The 15,354-nt window shown below is 38.7% G+C and overlaps 1 protein-coding gene across 1 annotated transcript in view; it reads left to right on the top strand.

The window, feature by feature from the left end:
- ST6GALNAC3 (ST6 N-acetylgalactosaminide alpha-2,6-sialyltransferase 3) overlaps window positions 1-15,354 on the top strand; it is a 207,996-nt gene that overhangs the window by 82,348 nt on the left and 110,294 nt on the right. The gene's annotated exons all lie outside the window — the stretch shown is intronic.

Below are 15,354 nucleotides of genomic sequence, written 5' to 3'. Positions count from 1 at the left end.
AATTGACAAATTTTGAACTGCTTTGCATTTTGAAGTTGTGCCTTAGCAGACTGTTATTGTATCATTTCTTTCCCTCTGATGCCATTTTTAATGGGCTTTTAGTTCAGCTTATTGAGCAAATAATTTACCCCTATATAATAGAATTACAACGTTTTCCCCTAGTCAGCACTGTTGCCTGCTGTAGTCTGCTTTTCTGCTGGTGGCAAGGGGGGTCTTTTGAGGTCTTAGCTTTTTTCATGGTGCAGACTTGATTCTCTAACTTAGTTTATGTACCATGACTGGGTTTGGTGGGGTTTTTGCCTCGCAGTTGATTTGTCAAAACCTCTCTGATTCTCCTTCCTTGGCCTCTGTGCAGTAAAATAGTCCATCAATTTATCCATTATTTTTCTGTGTATTAATATTATGTGTCTATATCCATCCTGTCTTCAGGGAAGACAGAGAAAACTCAAGAACTTTAACCAGTGCAGAGCTTTGCTGTAAGGTTTTGTATTCTTTGTATCACCAAAGGGAAACACTTTGGTTATACAAGAGAAGCTGCACTGCTTCTCCATTGCTGTGAGTGTCCAGTAACAACAAGAAGAAACAGATGTGAAAGATGAGGAGCAAATATCTTGCTGCACTTACTGTTATTTTATCACCCCCAGTTTTATGATATCACAAAATCTCTTTTTCCTTTCACTTTAAAGGGTTGTGTCAGCTGCTGTCTCTTTGAGGTGACAGTACGAGGCTTTTAGGAGATGACAGCTTTAGAGCAGAAAGGCTGAAGGGTGAAATTAAATGTTTGTAACCCTAGTAGCTGACTTCATCCTCTAACACTTCCACTCTTCACTGGACCACATATGACATGGTTGGTACAATCTTGGTCAAAATTTGAGAGGCTAGATAATTTAGTATCAGACTTTCTCTTACCTCTGTTTAAAGCCATAGTGAATATCCCTATGTAAGGTGACCTGACAGGTTTTCTGTCATGGTTCAGCCTGGGCACAATGTGTTTCCTTGAGACACTTCCAAAATGTTTGAGTTAAGGCTGACCATTGCAAACTGTTTTTACAGTAGTATCTAAAAGCTTAAAAATAGTTTGAGATGCAGCTTTCAAGACTCATTTCTTTAACTTCTCTGTCAGAAAGCGGAGAGTGCTTTCCAAAAATCTGACCCTGAGCCCACCAGCTCCTGTTGTTCTAGCTGCTACAGCCTTTTCTGTCCTGCCTGACAGAGACCATTTCTGAAAGTGGTTTTGTAGAAGCTTTCTGGAGGTCATTTGTCTCCTACAGCTGATACCAAAGTTAAAGTAACAGAGGACTCTGTGGATGCTCTACAGTGAAAAAAAAAAAAAAAGTCAATTAGACAAGCCCTGGAAAAACAGCATCGAGCAACCATGGTGCTTGACATACTGACAGCTCATTAGCTAGAAGCAAATGACTTAGGACTCATTATGGGCATGCTGATCACTCACAAAATTATGAGGAATCTAAATAAAATTGAACCGTGAAATACCTTCAGTCAGGGATGTTTTGTAGCTGAACACACAGAGCGGGGTCCCTTTTTCAAGACTGAGTTTACTGCCTATGGACTGAGGATGACTTGAAGGCAGAAGAGCAGAGCTTGAGGAGCTGATGTATCTGGAGAATGGGGGACCTACTTTGAGGAAGATTGAGTGTTTGGCTTAATTACCTTACTAAATCCAGTTGAGAGAAGATATATTAAAGGTCTGTTTCTGAGAATGGGCAGGACCAATTGGATACATTAAATGCAATCTGTTTAGAAAACTGCTTCTAATCTAGAGACAGCTCATTTAAATTAGTATTTTCTAGGTAAATACTTGTGAAAAGGTGGTGTCCCCAGTAACCCCCAAAGCACCTTCTCTCACTGTAGAGTGGTGAACTTCCAACTGTGCCTCTTGTCACAGAGGGCACTTTGCATGGCCCGAGTGGAACAGAACTTTCTTTTTCTTTAGCACAACTCCAGTCAGAACATCTGTCTCTCAGTACCAAGGCCTTAAAGCTATTAACAGGGCTGAAACGCAGCAGCACATGACGATCACAGCAGCCACAGGAGCAATTGTCATAGCAGAGAAACAAAAGGCAAACCACTGCAGCAAAAAGGGATGCATACACTTGGTGCTCAGCTCTGCTCTTTCTTCTGGTCCCAGAAACAGAAAGGCTATTTAGTAGGATAAAAAAAAGAATTATTATGAGATGAAAGATCATGTTCTCAGAGGGAATTTAGTGTGGAATTAGTCAGCTAGACAGAATACTATGTATAAATGAAGAACAGTTAAGTATGAGTTTCTTAAAAACAGTTATGAAAGGAGAAACTGATGGAGAAGTTTAACTTAAGTGGAAAGTTGGAGCAATACTGCAAAAAGAAGGGGTTAAAGAATTAATTATTGCAGTTCCTTATGGTAAGTAAAAGAGGAAAATTTGACAGCAGTATTGTGGGGTAGTAAGAAGCTGCTGAATTAGAGTCACTATCTGGCAAAATAGGGAATACTGTCTGACTTTCTGGAGGTTTAGAGTATCTGTGCATAGTCAGGGGGCATAAAATTAGATGTTGTGGTATTCAGTGAGGTAGCAGCTTTCAGACAAAGGGAAATGGAGTAAGATGGGCTGAAATTTGACCAGTGACATTTGTGGTGAATGCTGAATAACTAAGAATGAGAAATTGAAAATATCAGAATTTAATGTCTTGGAACTTTAACATCTGAAGTTGTGGGAGTCCCAACAGACCTAAGGTTTCAACCAATTAAATCTATTTTCCAGCACTCTGGGATTAGTTACATGTGCAGAAGTAAGGAAACTGCAGATAAATATTCTGATTAGTCACATATTTTTGATTTAATGAAAAAAAGTACAAAAAAATCTAATGAAAAAAATCTAATGAAAAAGAAAGGGCATCTTTAATTTTGGCATCTAAAATCAAATGATAAATGATCAGCTGATTAGTGATGGGCCTTTTGTTCTTTTAACTTTTTCAGTAATGTGTGACTGTCACATTACATAACACTTAAATGAATGAACCTGGAAATGAAATACATTAGGATGCATCTTTGTGTTCCTCCCCTGACTGGTGGACAGCTTGTCTCATTAATCTGTATAGTGGTGTTAATTTAAACAAAGAGCATTATTTGTTGAGATTTATGGCTAGAAGACTTAGAGGATCACTGGGAAAGTCTTATGCTGTTTTATTTTCAGAGCAGTGGGATAGATTTTATGGCTCTTAGTGACTGGAACATATCATAAACTCTCATAACTTGTAATGAATGTACAAACTACTGCAGACCCGAGTATTCTGGCAGAGAATGTGGGCACAATGAATGATGGCCAGGAACCCCACAGGGCAGTGGGGTGTTTTGTCCTGTGCAAGTTCCTTCTTTTGTTGGTAACTGCTGCCTGACCAGCACTGGGGTAAAGGTGGAGATAAAAACTGGTAAAAGTGAAGAACTTTGAGAGGAATAATGGAAAACACTGCAAACAGATGAAACCGTAAATGCAAGAGTAACATTCCTGCATTCATTATACATGTTTGTTGAATGTTTTAGGTGTTGAAGTGTCTAGGATCTATTCTTAGAGGTAACTGAGTATGATTCTGGTTCTGAATGAACTTGAGGAAAACTCACCTTTGCCTGGTACTCCCTGAGGGTCATGTGGGGCATTATTTAATCTCAGCAGTGTGTCTGACAGCTTCCCTGCTGGAAAGGAAAAAACCCTTCTGTAATTTCTGGGACACTGTGATGAGTTCATCAAGGCTTTGGTGGCCTTATTCTACTGCTTTAGACCAGGTTGGTGTCCAAGATAATTGAAAATACATGGCCTCAGGGCTGTTAGTGTGTGGGAGAGATTCATACCCTGCAGAAGGGTTGTGGGCAGAACCTGCTGCCTTGCACAAGCTGCAAAAATAAAGATGAGAACTTGTTGTTCATATCCAAGTCAAGGCTTGCACAGCTGGCACCTTGGGAAGTTCCCCTGTGGCTGTGAGGTGCAGTTCTGGGTCCCACAGATGTCAGCAAGAACATTCACAGGCTGGGTTTGGTGACACCAGACTTGGCTCAAGTGGGAGTTGAGGGATCCTGAGTTTGCACATTGAATAACGCATACACAAAGGCCTTGGGAAAGAACTAAAAAAATATATTTCTCTTAGTGTTCCTGTTCAAATTTAATTGTGCTTCTGGCTTTCTGTTGCTCTCCTTTGAATCAATTAGAGATATCTTTATAGAAAGGAGGGACAGAATGCCACAGCTGGCTTTGTTTGGTGCAAGTAGCTGGATATGCTGTCATAGAACCAAGTACCTGAACAGTAGATTATGTCTTTATTAGGTCTTATGCAAAAATTGAACTAAATTTGAATGTTTTGGGGGTCTGCACTACTATTGTTTGTTTCTTGCATGCACACGAGTAGAATGTATGTAGAGGGAACCATGGGTTTAAAATAATTTCTGTCACGTGAACTCTATGATTGATGGCTGAAGGATGGAAAACTGTGCTAGGTGCCCAGTTGTGTTGCATTTCTTCCATCAAAATGTTCTAGATCAGCTCTGATAGAGTGGCTAGGAGTGGTTTCTTTTAAGCTTAAGAAAGCCACAAATAGAATGTATTTGCATTTTCATGTGTAGCCCTTTCAATTTTTAATATAGAATTATGTCCAAATGTGTTTTTATCTAAGCCTTATTAGACAGAGATTGATAATCTTCTGTATGAATTTTTCATGGGGTTTTTCTTGTGCATATGCTGGTTCAATGATGCATTTTCATATGAAACACATAAAGCTTTTTTAAGCAAAAATAAAAGCACTGAAAATCCACATCAGTTCAATTACACTTGCAGATTAAAATAAAGCTGTAATATATATCTATTGTATTGAAATGCTAACTCTATGAATTTTTGATCTACTTTAAAAATGTAAAACTTGGATTTGATTAGATTAGCTGTGGAGTAATCTACACTGAATAAATCTGTCTTCCTTTCATGTGATTTGTCAGTGTTTGTAGTGGGTTTGTACACACAGCTTTCACCATTATTTTCCAGGCAATAAAAGCAGCCATGCAGAAAAGCCACCCATAAATGTCAGAAAACAGAGATATTTTGTTGCATTCCAAGGGCTTTGAAGGTCAAGTTCAATTCAGTTAGCTCACCCAGCGTGAGAGGAGCGTGATCTGATGATGGAATGTGTGTTTGGGTAGGATATATATGTTACTGTCCCTGTACTATTCTATCAGGATAACAGATCAGTGAGAGATTAAACTTTACTGCTTGGGAGAATGTCTTTTGGAAAACTATCAATTTTTATGATTTTTCTCTAGCTCCTATTGAGATGCTGTGCAGAAATAATGAATCCAAAGAATTTACAGCTTTTATCACAATGGAGATTGACTCCTGATAGTGGCTTTTGGGTGCTATTCCACTGCAGGTATCCCATTCAACTGAGTGCATTCACAAAATAAGTCTCAGATCATGGATTTTATTGTAAACATTGAAATTGTGTTTTGCCTCCTTCTGATGAAAAGAGGTTTGTGTAAAAACAGTTTCTTAATTCCTAGAAGGGAGAGGTCAGAACAAAAGCCAGAATTTTCCCACTCCAAGGAATTTGTTCTTCCAAGTCCCACTGCAGTGTTTCGTGGTTACTTCCCCTGCCATGCCCCACTTTTTTTTTTTTTCTATTTATAAGGAGAAGACGTGATCAATAAAGCTCATAATTAAGTTGAAGGCACTGCCTTGATCAGTGCTTTTATTGAGTTTCAGTGCCCTGATTTGAGAAGCTCCCTAGTCAATGGAGGGAAATGTCATCAACTGCTTGAGCAGTATGTGAGCACTCATTGTGTTTTGTAACTGCAGTGCTGCATAATCTTTGCTATCTGGAGAGTCTCCTTTGTGGTGGCTTCTGATAGCCTTTTACTCATGTTATCCAAGGATGAATAATGAACAGACTCCTTGCTGGAGAAGGAATACAATTGTATTAAGTGGGCAAGAAATTTTGTTTAAGTTGCTGTGCTTTGCAGCATCTTCCTGTGACTGTATGAGAAGAAGTGAGTAAAGCAGGGTCAGATCATGTCAGTGAAAGAAATCTAAAGAAATCTCTCTGCCAGAAATGTACAGGTCATTTGCCCCTCTGGGTTGGTACTGACACTGCATGGCTCAGTACAGCCCCTCCTAAAAAAGATTTAAAACATAGGCCTGCCTCCTATTTTTCATTGGAATCATAAAATAGTTGGATGTACTGCTAGGAGCATGCAGTGTTTAATGCAGTTGATGTGCATTCTAGATGAAAAGCTCTGTTCTATAGCGCTGTGATAATAATATGATCATTAATGTCTCCAATACAAGTGCCTGGCTGGGTTCTGCATGCCTTCATCCAAACACACCCCCCAAATCCCTTCCCCATTCCATGTGTTTCCTATGGCATATTGCTCTGTGCTGGAACGTGCAACACTCCTCAGAATGGATCCTAATGTGACCATCCTAGCAAATCTCTCATCCTCCATGTGCCTCCATTTGCTCAAAAATTTGGTGCCCTGAAGGTCTGGAAGCCACAGGAATAGTTTAAACTCTCTCTTCAGAGAGGATTCTGCCATGCTGGTGTCCTGATTTTGGTTTGGTTTTTTTTTTTGTTTTGTTTTTTGTTTCCCCAACCACTTTTTCTAAGCTTCCAATTAAGAAAACAGCATGCAGAAAAGAACAAGAATTAAGCAGGGAAGGTGTTTTTTCCCCTCACTAGAAGTAGTATGCTCCCAGCTATATGGCAGAAAATTTCAAATTCCCATTACAAAAGAGCAGATCTCAGCCCAGACTTCTCTGTAATTAGGTCGTGCTTTTTCTTGGCTGTAAATGGTTAGGCCTGTTGGAATGCTCCTCAACGTGCCAGGAGCAGACAATGCTTGGAGGCACTCAGTAATACATTTTGCTTTTCTGATGGCGTGTGTGGCAGCTATGTATGGATGAAATAGGCTGGAACAGGTTTATCCGAAGTAAACAGTGAGATTTCTATGTCTGATGGAAAACTCATCAATTGCCGAAAGAATTTAGAGCCCAAGGTTTCCTTGCTTTGTGTGAAAAGCCATCCATAGAGGCTGCTCTTGCCTCCTGCCAATCCAGGACAACATTCCTACAGCTGTGCTGGAGAGTCTCTTGGTCAAATGTAAAAGATAAAAATTGAAAAAGGAAAAAAAGAGAAGAGACTACAAAATATCTCCTGCAGCCTGGCTGAAGTGCATCATCTCTCATTCATGTCTGCTTAAGAGCAGCTTCTTTCTAATTCACAGTTACCTTCCTTTTTTTTTTTTGTATGAAGACCAGTGTGTAAAAACTTCTTTTTCTCCTTTCTGAACTTGCTCCTTTGCCTGGTGAAGGAGCTGTCTGTCACTTCAGTATTTTTATATTTCAGAGCAAAGCCAGCCTTTTATTCAGCCAGACCTTAAAGAGCCCCCGTGGCTCCTCACACTGAACAGGCTTTGCATCCCTGCCTCTGGAGCAAGGCACTCACCTGCACTGTGTTAGGGTTCCCTGGCTGCCTGAGAGTGCAGGACTAAAATCAGTAATGATGCCCTGTTTCTGTTTTCTTTTCATGCTTGTGAATAGCAGGTGCATTGCAGAGACTGGCAGAGAGAACATCCAGAGGAACTTTCCAAAAGTGCTGTCCTCCCAAAGAATGGTGTGGGATGAGGCTGGTGTGAAGGGCCAGAGCAAGAGTCCTGCCAAGTAACAGGCTGGGCAAGATCTCCTCTGTCTTCCACTGTTAAATGGCTTTTAGAAGGAAACAGAGGCACGGTGTCAATTTTTTGTTAATTTCAAGTCCACTGTGGCAGTCAGGGATCTTTACAGAAGAAAATTCAGTGGAGAAAGTCTGGGCTTGTCCAGATGGTGGTAGGCCATTACAATTCATTTGTGTGAATTTCTGGTTATGCAGTTTTTGCTGTGTAGCATAAACTTTCCCCCACAGGCAGAAGTGAGCTGCAGGCAAGTGAAGGTTTCCAGCAAAAGGCATTTTCTTCACAGATGTGCAGCCTGAGAATGTGGGGTTGTTACAACATTTTATTTACTTTCATTTCTTCTGCCTCTGGGCTGCTGTCAAGTGTTTAATTTTATTTGTCTGATTATTTTCTTTCTTATCTAGAAGTTAGTACTTCCAGAGGTTACGTCCCAGTGTAGTATTTACTAAGCATACAGGTATGTGATTAACATCCATTCCTGCTGCTGCATACCAATCGCACTAATGATTTTACTGCTGCAAGCAAAAATTGAATTTTTCTCACTTTCACTTTAGAAGCCATCAAATTACCTTTCCTGTGAGTTCTGAAACAAGAAATTTACTATTTCTGGTATTTCCTGTAGAACAGCAGAGAAATACAAAAGACTTTTAATAGCTACATCTTTTTTTCAGATATGAAGATCTGCTGACCAGAAGTCTGCTGGTATTTTATTGTCTTGTAAGAATTTCTCCTGATGTATTTGTGGGGCTTTTTGTTGTTGTTTTTCAACTGGTTTATGCATTTTTTAGTCTATCTCTGGAAGATTTTCATGAAAATGTTGTCATCTATAGAGTGCTTTTCAGAATGTTTGTGAAAGTCCCTCATTTACAGATTCAGTCTTAAGATGTTGCTGATCATGAATCTTTGTATGTTTCTATAGAGGAGAAAGAGAGGTCATCTGAGTGAGGTATATCTGGCAGGGTAAGAGTTAATACTCACATATGGGTGGTTTTTTTCTTTGACCTTTTCTCAGCAGGTGAAAAATAGCTACAATCAGGTACTACTTCAGTAAGTAGTAACAACCAACTGCCAGGTTGAAAGATCACAAATTCTTGTACCAGCAGTTCTATTCTAGGGAAGCGTGTGTCAGCCTGTGTGTGTCAGAAAGCTTGCCAAGGTATTGATAAGAAGGGCTGGGCAATAATCCAGCACCAGAAAAAAAAAAATCACCATTTGAGAGCTGTACTGCAGAGCTTTTCTTTTTTTTCTCCTTTTAAATACCACTTTATCATGCAGAGACTACATTAGTGTTTATATAATATGCATCCACAGCTGCTGATGAAGTTCACCCTAGTTGTGAAGGACATCAGTGACTCAGTAACTGGAGTTTTAGATTAAATATTCTTAACAGATCTTATAGAATGAAAAATCAACAACCTTATTTAAAGTGTGCTTTGCTGCCATGGGGATTTTATGGGGGATAGATATTTTAAATTACTGGTCAGCTTTCAGCTGCAGTATAAATCGAGTAGCAGGCTAGCCAAAGGCATGCCTTGCTCAGAAGTTCAGGTTGCTTTGGTGGTGGTGTGACCTTGTGGTGTGTGAGCTGGGGCTGTGCTAATGGTGGGTTTGCTCCTGCTGGAATGGGGCTGTTGGCATAGGGAACCCTGGGCCAGGAGCAGACTGCTGAAGGAAATACAGGTTCAGCTTGGAGTAAGGATGAAACCAAGAGCAGGAATTGTAGGATGTGGGGAGCTCAAAGTCTGGAAAGGCTGAAGGGGTAAGAATATCTCCAGACAAATAAATACTCCTTTTCAAGAGGGAATAGTGGCACAAAGTAATTCCTGAAATCTGGCAATGCTTTGCAATTTGAAGGCCTCAGAATCACTGGGGCTTTTCAAATATTGTATCTTCTTATGCGTGATAGCATATGGAAGGCCTTCAAAATACATCAACAATTACTCCTTGAAACTTGGAAGTTCTTCACCTTACATAATTTCATATTATTGCCTAAATAAGTAAGTAAATAATAAGTGTCTTTTTGATGAAAATGCTGTGTGTAAGAAACTTGTGCAATTACCTGAGACTAATAAAAGGAGATTACATATAGGAGGATTATCTCTTATATAAGGTTTTTAATACAGACTGCTGCTGGTACATCAGTTATTTGGACTATGCTGATTACTGTTTGTTCATTCAGGTCTTACCCCAGTAAACCTGAACCCACTCTGCACAGTTTTGGCTTTAATGAAAGATGTGGTTGAATATGTTGAGCTGCTATGAACCTAGACACACCACCTGTGAATTGTGAACTATGGTGAAAACTGAATTAAGTAACAAAGTTTTAACAAATGGCAAGAAGACAAGAGGTACAATGAGCTGTGTTTTGAGAGTCCTTGATGTGCCTTAGCCATAGAAAAGGCCAGAGCTCCTGCAGAGAAGGTGTGCAAGAAGTTACATGTCTTCTACTCATACCTGCTTAAACACCATAGTCCCCAAACACAGTCCTGGTTCAGGGTGCCTTCTTATGAGAAACACATTCAGGATAAAACTCACATGTTTCTTTCATTGTAACTACCTATTTTTAGGTGCACTGTATTTCTTGCATTACTTCTTCATCACTGAACTTCATTTTTGCTTTTATTTCTCAGCTTCCTGGCTGCTTACATTCCAGTTTAGCAAAAATGTCCTTAAAAAAAATTAAAATTGCTTTAATCCTAATTTTACTGGTTTTTAACCCAAATGAGATATTAGTGGTGATATAAACCCTACCAGCTTTGTTCTTCTCTCCTCCTGAGGGAGAAACACTGAGAGCAGTCTCCTGTGGAGTCTTTGAACATATCCAGGTTAACTTTCACTTCTGGAAGGGAAGAAAGCAAATCTTCAGCTACTGATTTTATGCAAATGATGTTTGACACATGACTGTTTCTAGAAGGATCTTTGCTTTATATCTTACTCTCTTTGAAGACTTCTAGGACCCCTGCTTGACTGTCTCTTCAGCAGCCCTGTTAGAGGGAGTTTCAGGACAAAAGAAGTAGCTGGAAGGCATGTTTTTTTCCAATACTTGTGAAATCAGTAAGGTACACTGAACCAGAGTGCTGAAAGAATTTCATTTAATGCTCTGTTGTAATAGAAAGTAGCTTTTAAATGGGATGCTCAAGACTATAAAAGACAAAATTAAATAAAACTATTTTTTACATATAGTGGTCTACAAATTGAAACAAATTCAGTAAGTGTAGCCATTATTGTTTTCATTTGGTATTATACTTGAGTAAAAACTGAAACCCTGCATCAGTCCTATAATGAAAATGGTATGATGTGCAGAGATATTAAAAAGTGATTGAGTTACTCACTGTGCCTGTAAAGACAGGAATTGTGGAAATAATACAATATTACTGCATCTTGTGTCATCCAAGGGACCCAAAGCCCTCACATAAGTCTTTACCTTTCATTTGTCCTTCCAAGCTCAGCACTGCCGTGTATCTAAGAAATAAAGAAAGAATGACTACTGAAGAAAATCAATTTATGAAAAAAGGCTTATTTGCAATTACTGTTTGGGGCATGGCGCCCAGGGTTCTTTACTGGAATCTTCCATAATATCGTGTTCAACTTTGTCTTTTAACAAATTCAGGCAGCTACTTGTTATGGAAACAGTAAGCCTGAAAAACAAAATAGTTCTAGAATGAAAGATTAGGAGTTGAGTAAAAATCTTCTGTTGAGTTCTTTGTGATCCTAGGGAAGTTGATTTCAACCTCAGTTTATGCACCTGTGAAATGGGTTTTTACTGTGAAACTCACTAGGATGGGGATTTATTCCTGCTTGTGAAGTGGTTTGATAGTCTCTGCCATATAATACATGCCAGGTGGCAGGGTGCTGTGCTCTGGCTGGAAAGCAGAATAAAGATACTTAGTACAGATCTCAGCAAAATTTACAACTTAAGAAATTATCTTCTTATGCTGAAAATATTTCCTCCCTCCCTCCCTCCCAGACAACTGAATACAACACAAAAAATGTTTATGTCTTAGTATTCTGTCAGGTATTATTGAACTATAAAAAAAATATTCTTGTCATCTCACTTCTTAACATATTATGAAAGAAAAATGACTAAAACTTGTGCAGACTGTCAAGTTCCTGCCAAACTGAAACTAATGAATCACTCTGGCACTGGTAATTAGCCAAAACTCGATGATATGAAGCGTATAAATAGTGCTAGGGACTATGTTGCCAAATATTTATACCCCTGAAAGTAGTTACTGTTTTATTCCCATGAAGTTTTTAATTAAATTCTATCCAGCAGAGTAGTATGACACCCCTGGTTTTATTTCAATTCTTACTTTAACAACCTAGATATAAATTGAATGTGATTCATGCCTGCTAGTTATTGATTTTGATATACATGCTAGACAGAATGAGCTTGGTGCCTGAGAAATAACTGACACCAAAAGTGGGATGGGGCTGTGGTGGGGATTGAATAAAAAGAATTAGAAAAAAATGTTTAGTTCTAGTGAGAGATCTTGGCCCAGTGGGGTCTCAAGTATTGCAGTTCAGGTACTCTGATCTCAACTTTTTCCTCTTCTACCACTTTTCTTTATTTTCTTTTTAAACTGGGAATGAGCCTGTAGGTAAACTTAGTCTCGTTAACTAAAGGTAAACTCCTTCCCTCTTCTGCTAGAGGATCCTGTATTCATGAGAAGGGTAATTTTATTTTTGCCACTGCCATCTAGGCTAGTAAGGCACTATAGTGACTGAAATAAAATGTAGCAATAGCTAATATACCATGCAAGTCATCCAGGTAAGAAACTCTCTAACATATGTCTTACTGTGTACCCCTCACTGAGTATGTGAAAAAATGGGAAACATTTAAAAGATGTTTATAACTTGATATACATTTCTTATGTAAATGTTGTCAGTATCAAAATGTCTACATTAGATTAGCTTAAAAAAAAAAGGATTGATTGAGATTCATGCACAGTATATGTCCATGTTAGAGAAACATTTATTTTGTTAAGAGACAATTTGCATTCATGAGAACTGAAAATTGAGAAGGAATAAGATTTGTTTCTCTGCTGACTTACTAATTAGTGTTGGTTAAGCTCTCCCAAATGGTAGGATATGTGAGTATTTAAAATGTTGATGCAGACAAATTTTGAGACAAATTACAATTTGGTATTCATCCCTGTATGTAGCTTCAGACTTCTCTGTCATATCCCAATGACATGTAGAATTTCTGGATTCTCAAATGCTAAATTTTAAGTTTTATCAGAGGACCAGTAACAAAATCCATTTGTCTGCAGGAAAGGAGATTTTACAAGAAGCAGTTAATGACAAATAGCACCTAGGTTTGGGTATTTTGTTTTTTCTTTTAATGAGCAGGTAAAGAACATAGGGACTTAAGGGAATCGAATTACTTTTGGAAGTGCTCTGTAGAATACTTGTGGCCACTGATCCGACTTCTTTACTTGGTGCTTTAAGAAGGCTGAAACGATAAAAAGTATGTGCTTTGGTGTTTTTCAGTATTTTTACAGTGAAATTTCTGGAGCCACTGAAATGCCAGTTTGCAGTAGTCTTTCCCACAGAGAATGGCTTTTGTTGGATCTCGTGCCTTCAACAAAAATTGCAGGGGAACTGAATACTTAATACCAACATCCTTTGTACAAGTTGATAAGTAAACATTGTGTTTGCATATGGCTAGATTTTTTTTTCAAAAACAATTTCAACAGATGCCTTAATTCCGTTCTGTTGTAAAAATTCCTTTCTCTCATTTGAGTGTTCTTGTTAGTGCAAATTCTTTCTGGCTAAGCAACACACAGAGAAAAATCTTTGCTGTTTTCATTTTCAAACAATATTTTCTTACATATAAAACCAAAAGGCCATATTTTTTCTTTCATCTGGTAGTACAGTACATTTAAAGAAAAGAAATATAAAAATCAGGTGGGTTTGTAGTGAAGGCCAAGAAATTTAGCTACACAATTGAATGTTTCTCAGGGAAAGGGCTGTTTAGAACAACTCTCTGTGAGAAGCACATAAAGCTGATTGCGCTACTATTAAGTTCAGAACAGATTTGCACAAAATAAAGGAAGTAAAAAGTGAAATTCAATAAACCAGGAAGATAGGGTATGTGGAAATGGGGTAGTAGCATCATACAAGCAATCTTGCTTCCTGCTGTGGATGTTTTGATTGAAACATGCTCATGTAGTGGAATGAGACTCTAGAGTCCCCTTTAAATATTTGCAATATTTTAATTCTGATTTGCAATAAATAATATGACTAATCCATGCTCCCTCTCATTGCTTTGTGATTATCACTTGCACCGCACATCTTGGCTGCTTTTAGCACTTACAAGGCTCTGATAATATAGCTAAATGTTTCTGACTCCATCTGCTACAAAGAGAAGTGACACAGAAGTGCTCCCCAGCCATTTTATTGCAATTTAATGTAAATCTGTTATAATGCAGATGATGAAAAGTGCAGTGGCTTCCATGAATTCTGAGAGCTGCGATTGGGTTGTGGCTGCTGCGCTGCCCTCTGAAGATTTGCTGGGTTTAATTTTACATTGCACAGCCATTAGCTGGCTGAGGTTCCTCACTGAATCACACTGCCACAATACTTCTTCATCCTCCTCTTCCTTTCTCCTCACAGTGACCTCCTGCACCCAAACCTTCCAGCCCAGTCTCTCATTGCTTTTATCTTATAAGTTGTAACCTCCCAGTACATCAGAACGCAGAGCCAGGCAATTGACCCCTGCAATGGATTATTTTGTTAACTCCTTTTTTTTTGTGGGAATATCATAACAAGCCTTCCCATTTGCTGCAGGCTCATTGTGATTCTCACTGTTGTGCAAGGACAGATTAATCTTATCTGGTTGCAGGGAGAGCTTGCCTTTACCATGGCACCACGTGTGATCTTATTGCCATCTTGTACAATAAGTGATGTTAAATGTGTTCTGTGCTGGTTAGTTGGGAATTAGCTGGTAGGTGGGAATTGGGATGATCAGATTCTGTCATTCAGCATTAAGTGTTATTATACACTTATGCATAGGCCCTTAGGCAAATGGGTTTTTTTCCCCCCTGTATTTTCTCTAAATGTTACTGTTTACAATGATAGAGTTACCTTCAGTAGAGTAATTAAACTGTGGCAAAGTAGGTAAACCTAGAATGCAATTAAAGTACAGTAAAAACATGTGTAAATGATAATTGTTTCATTCCCACAGGGGAAATGTGAAAATAATCTTTTCAATAGAATATCATATCTAGAATCTTTACACATGCCAACTGACATGATTGTCCTTAAGTAATTTGTCTAGAAGTAATTGAATGCAGTATTAAAAAATAGCTAAAAATAAGGAGAGCATCCTACTTTCTCACAGGTGTTTCACCAGCAGACTGGGGAGTTACCCAGGGGCCAAGCTGTGATCTTTCTGTGATTACATTCTCCAGTCCAGCTGACTGCATGGGCTAGAGGTGAAAGGGGAGGACTAATTACAGGCTTCAGATTGGTTGAATTATTAACAATGGAGATCGTCTTGTCCGAAATAATAACCTTACTTGGTAAATTCATAAACCTGGAATAAGGCAGAATGTGGGGCTGACTTCACCAACAATTTATTCTTAAGTATTTAAAGTTATAGTGTGAATTCTGTTGTATGGAATGATCTGTGGGGATGGTAATCTTTCCAT

This window comes from Melozone crissalis, unplaced genomic scaffold, assembly GCF_028551555.1.
Source record: "Melozone crissalis strain CALT ecotype California unplaced genomic scaffold, PUWL_Pcris_2 ptg000045l_1, whole genome shotgun sequence".
Classification (NCBI taxonomy): Eukaryota; Metazoa; Chordata; class Aves; order Passeriformes; family Passerellidae; genus Melozone; species Melozone crissalis.
The sequence above is the reverse complement of the archived record's forward strand: the minus strand, read 5'-3'. Positions and strand labels throughout refer to the sequence as shown.